The sequence below is a fragment of the Monopterus albus genome, unplaced genomic scaffold, assembly GCF_001952655.1.
Source record: "Monopterus albus unplaced genomic scaffold, M_albus_1.0 scaffold18.1, whole genome shotgun sequence".
In the NCBI taxonomy this organism is placed as follows: Eukaryota; Metazoa; Chordata; class Actinopteri; order Synbranchiformes; family Synbranchidae; genus Monopterus; species Monopterus albus.
In genome coordinates, this window is record NW_018127898.1 from 2,038,401 (window position 1) to 2,044,267 (window position 5,867).

Here is a 5,867-nt window from a genome sequence, read left to right on the forward strand (position 1 = left end):
GCGGCCAGCATAATGAATATTCATGAAAGGAAATTTGGGGTCAGGCCTAATAAGGGAGGTAATTTGTAATTTGTGCTGTTCCTGCTCGGGTCTTGTTCGGCAGGTTAACCTATAGAACAGGCAGGCATGTGCCGAACACACACTTAACCCACACTTAAGCGTAATGTATTTTTATTCAAAATCTGTCGGGTGCCAGCAGAAGTCATGTACATATTCAGTCTTGCTTTTGATTATTAGCCTAATATTAGCAATATTAGGAGGAATTTATGCTGTATATTCCAGTAAAAATATGCAGAGTTTGCCTGTTGTAACTTTGAGGACAACAACTGTTGGTTGTCTTTTCTTTTTTTTTTTTGTAAGAATCAGATAAACTACCTTAAAATGCTGAAGTGTAATTCCAAAATGTATGTACTAAGGTTCCAATAACCAAATAGAAGCTTTTCTATCCAGCAAAAAAAATGTTATTCTGTGAAGACTACTACTACCACTACTACTACTACTACTACTAGAGCCCTACAGAGCCCTGGAATAAAACAAAGAATGAATAATAGTCTTCATTTTTGCAAAATTGCGGATCCTTTCTGCCTGACCAAACAAGCCCAGTAGACTGTTGAACACTTTTTCCTTTTAAAATAAAACGGTTGCTTTAATAGAAAAATAACAGGCTCCTTGGCTCTGCTTTCACATCACAGCACTTCACCCCCAAAAGCATTTTACTAATCCTTCTGAAATTATGCCCACCTGGCATCACTTAAAGTCACTTAATTAATAATTTATCAATACATTTGAAGTGATTAAAATTCATGACCAGAAAGTGTTTTTAAAATAGCGCCCTCGTACCCTCAGGGTGTCCAATCAGTGCGCTGCGTTCGTTAGATCAGGAAGGAATAATTAATTCTACCTGCATGTTTAGTGGGGTCAGGCAGTGTGGGTACGACGCCTATGATTATGTGTGTGTGTGTGTGTGTGTGTACTGAAGAAGGAGAGCACAAACACTCATGGATTTTGCACCACAACACTTATGTAAGGAAGTGGATGTTGTATGCAGGCAGTAACTTTATTCCACATGTACTTATTGCTTATTTCTTACTTATACACACGCTCCAAGCAGCATCTCATCTGTCATCAACTTCTTGTTGTCGCTATCCTTCCTCCGTGTCTCCATCTTCAGCCTCTGTTAGAAAGAAAAACGGCCATTAAGTAACAACCTTTTTACACGTCATGTTAAAGGCCCATTGCTCACACTAGTGCACACACACACACATATATAGCTGACAGCTAGGAGGTTTATCCTTGGGTCAGCACATGCACTAAACAAAGATAGGTTTAATTAAATCTATTTCATTTGTACAGGGCTTTTTATTGCATTTGTTGTAATGTTGCAGTTGGTAATGGTAATGGTCCGAGTGACTCTAAATAGTCATATTGGTAATAAGATGGGTTCAAAAAAATAAGACAGAATCTTATTTGTATAGTACATTTCATATCTCCTAGATCAGTTCAAAGTGCTGCAGGTGTGACAAACTAGTAATAAAATGGGGCAGATCATATATAAAGCAAAATAGGATTTAAAATATATATATACCCATATACTATGTATTTAATCTCAGCATCACCTGGATGACCTGCAACATTAAAATGCTGCTTAAAGGTTAATGCATCAATAATTTAAAACCGTGAAAGGGATCATTCTGCATAACGAGTACTTTCACTTTTGACACCTGAATACATTTTGCTCCTGATATTTCCATTTCTTTCAGGATTTGTAGTTGTCATGATGTGTGTTTATACTTCGGCATCCTTAAGGATCTAAATACACAGGCCAACTGGATACTTACTAAATACTTGACACACGTGCAAAGATGCAGGCCAGGTGGCCAACTGTAGGAAAGAGAACTAACTAGTTTTCTTGGACATTTAAACTTAAGTCATGGTGAGCTGAACACTGAACTGACCAGAGTTGGATGAAGAGGTGACAGCAAAGTGCCTCTGAAAGAAAAACAGAAGTATTATTAAAGATCTAAATAAGGAACATGGTGTGTCTTGCCATGGAGGTGAGCGGGCTGGTCTGTTTCTCCGTGCTTTCATGTATAATACATCTCTCCGTGTTTCACCCCAAGGTTCAGAAGCCCGGGGCCCCAGAGACCAACACAGTCTTTTAAAGATATGTGCTCACTTAATCACTGAAGAAAAGGGCCCCCAGAGCTAGCCTAATATTATAATTAATTAATTCAACCAAAAAGGGGTATTAAATTTCCTCCTCTTAGGATATCAGCTGAATACATTGACCTTTGTGGAAATCGCCCTCTAATTCGAATCAGGTTTTGGAGTCGTTTACAGACTAAACTTGTTTCTTTTTCTCTTCTCTTGTATTTTGGTTCTCTTTGTCCACACAAGTTTGTGTAAAAGAGTTTTATATATCCGAGAGTGATGCCTGCATGCGTGGGAGTGCAAGTTTGTTTCCATTTTGTGTCTTCCTCATCTACGTATCTCTGAATTCATGCTCTGTTGGCGCTTCTCCAAGATCTTGTGTGAGAGTATGTTTCTGAGCACACACACATACATATATATAAATGCGAGTGTGCACAAAAGTGCTTGTGAGTGTAAGTGATCCCTAGTTTTATCTCCCTGCTGTACCTCAGAGAAGAACAGAAACTTTTCTTATTACCAGAGAGAGTAGTAGAAGAGCAGGCAGCTAAGTCTCTGTCTATCTCTGTCTCTCTCTCAGTGGTGTAGCTGACTCCCCAGTGTACTCTGGGTCTTCAGTAACTCTGACTGAAGTTCAGAAGGGTTAGGTAGTATACTCAGGAGGAAGGGGGAGACAAGAGAAGTAGAGGGGGGGGGTTAAGTAGGATTGGTGCAGTGGCAGTTTTAAAACAGAACTTTAAATCTCCACCTACGAGAAGGAGAGGGAGGACAATGGCGTCATGTGGCGTGCCGTTATCTTCAGGTCTCTGAAAGGCAGGAGACGAGAGAATGAGAATAAAAAGAAGCTGGAAGAAGGGCATAAATGTGATAACAGCTGTAGGCTGTATAATCTATGCTGCTTTTCAGGGAGGTATGGAGGGAAAAAAGTCAAATCTTTGCGACCTTCAGATTGTTAAGTTCACTGAAACAGCCTCTCCCTCACAACAGCGCCAAATGAAATGAAGAGGATTTGCAAGATGGATGGATGAACGGATGAGCGGATTGCTGGATGGATGAACTGGCAGATAGAGAAACAAACACAGCAAAAGAACAAATAGATCTTGGCGGCTTAGGCTAGAATGAAACCTGGGGGCCAGACCATTAGTTAGTCAGTAATTTTCATGGCTTTTTGGTTGTCAGGGATGACAGTCTTTTTCATCATTTGAGGTCCTACTCAAGATAAATTTCAAGTCTGAAAAACCTACACTGAGGACCTGATACAGGACTCATCACTCTCATAAGCCGCCATGGAAAAGGATGGAGTGGTTAACCTTCAAAATGTGACAAATTCTTTGTCAGATGTATTATTTATCTTAATAATGATACACTTAATTTAACACCTCTTCAAGTAACTCGCAGTCCCTAAAAGATCTTGCAGTATTTGTGCTTCGTCTCTGATCATTCAAACAGTTGAACAACAGTTTGTATATTATGTAGCCAGACAGGCTGTCAGTGGAATTTAGAGATGACAGTATGACTTAATTTTACAGAGGTTGCACCAGATGCTCTTACTGTCGGCGGATGACATTCACCACAATTACAAACAACATATTCATTTTCACAGCTAAGACATGTCAGTCAGGCCTTGTTTGTATTCTGCCTCAACTGTGTAGGGCGGTGTTGTGGATCACTACCTCCCCCTACTGGCCATTTAGGAGGAAATACCCTCCTTAATAGCACCTGGGAAGAAATTACTGTAAGAACATGAGATTTATTTTGCTGCAAAAGTTAATTTCTTTAATAATTTTTTTAAAAGATGGACTGGTTTATGATTTATTTTTCATGATGTTAGAGGATATTGTTATAACTTGCAAAAATATATACCTTTGATGCCTGTTTCAAAAGGCCCAAATGTGAAAGATTCAATTGTATTTTCATAGATTTGTCCTGATTTTAAAATTCAAAATTTCTGTGATAAAGACAGGTGAAAACTTGTGACCTTCAGCTCACATGCATGCTCACAGACAAAACCACACTTTCCTCAACAATCATCTTACCGACTGCAGGCTATCTTCAGTAAATGTCCTCTCTCTCTTTTCCTTCTTACTCTGCTGCAGTCTGAGCAAAGTTAGAAAGAACAATAAAGACCCCGACCACAGACCACCCCTCCACCACCACCCAGTCCTCACCTCTGCTGCAGCTCATCTCTTCACCTTCATACACATGAAAAGACTGATCTGTCCATGCCACTGTTAATGGTGGAGACATTATTCATCTCTCCAGCCAATTTGAGCTCCTTTTCTTTCAGGAATAGAGGCACGAGAGGTTGAGAGGAGTCAGCGAAGAGTATTAAATATGTAGAGGAAGATGGACAAAGAAACGGCAGAAATAAAAAGGGGCAGGAGAGGTGGGAATGAAGAAGGACAGGGAGTGCGTGGCAAAGGTGTGGAGACCGAGTTAGTGAGAGAATGTGAGGAGAAGAGGAGTGGTGGCAATGCTTATGTGAGTTGTAATATGTAGCATGGACTGGAAACAAGTACCAAAATACACAATCTGCGTGCTGACAAATTCTTGTAAAAATGTAAATAATTTTAGAATATAATTGTTAAATTGATCAGTATTTCAGAGGTCCCACCAAAAGTTTAGAATAAACTTAAATCTGCAGTGTTGATGATTTATGGATCTAAAATCAATGTTATGTTATCATATTAATATGAGACTTTTTAATAGGCCCATCAGGTCTTGTTGACGCTATAAACAATTATCCCGTTTCCATGTGGTAAAAGCCGGTGTGAGTTTGGTGTGAGTTCCGGTCTGCCTATCGGGGGAGGATGTCCAGTGAGCGGCCCAGGCAGGAAAGATCATAACGCCGACTGTGACTGACGGCATCTTAACGGAGGAAGATGGATCAGTAAGTAATATCAGCAAGTTTTAATTCAAGACACCACACATAAACCTTTAACCAACTTCACAATGTCACTCAGTGTGCATAAAAGTTTTCTCCACATCCCCTCTGACAAAAAGAGATAAATCTATCCAAAAAAAAAAAAGAAAATCTCACCTCTCTTCCATGGGCTTCAAGCTGACTGACACCCTGGTCCCCTGGGAAGGAGGGAGCGAGGACGCAGAGCCCAGCAGCCAGAAGAAAACTGAGGGAGGGATGTTTTTTTTTTTCTTTTTTTTTTTTGGAGGGGGGGCTCTCGTTGAAGGAGAAGTTTCATTTCTCCCTGCGCCATCCTCGGCTATGAATGGATCACCTTGCTGACTTCTAGTTGAACATTAAGATTAAAAACTTTTTACTTTTACTAAATTTGCATCTTTGTATTTGTCTTACTCCGCCTTGCCTCACTGTGGGGCACTAATAGTATGCAACTATGACATCTCTTAACTTGCACCTTCCTGTTTGATTTTCCCCAAACCTTCCCATTTCTTTGTTACTAAACAGCCACCCAGGTATCTGTGGAGGTGCAGGGCTGGCACTTCTGCTATGGTAATAGCACTGCCTGTGTGCATGTTGGACAAGAAGGTGGAGATCGGAGTGAGCCATGAGATCTACTCTTTGCAGCTCTACAGGGATTTATTAGACTGGAGAGTACATTAGCATCATAAAGACCCAAGAGACTGGGCCTGTGGATACCACCACTACACTTTCACATGCTCTGCAGCTTCAGTCAAGTGTGTGTGGATGCATGTGGATGAGGAATAAGATTACTCCCATTTAATTTAAGAAAAGCTGTTAG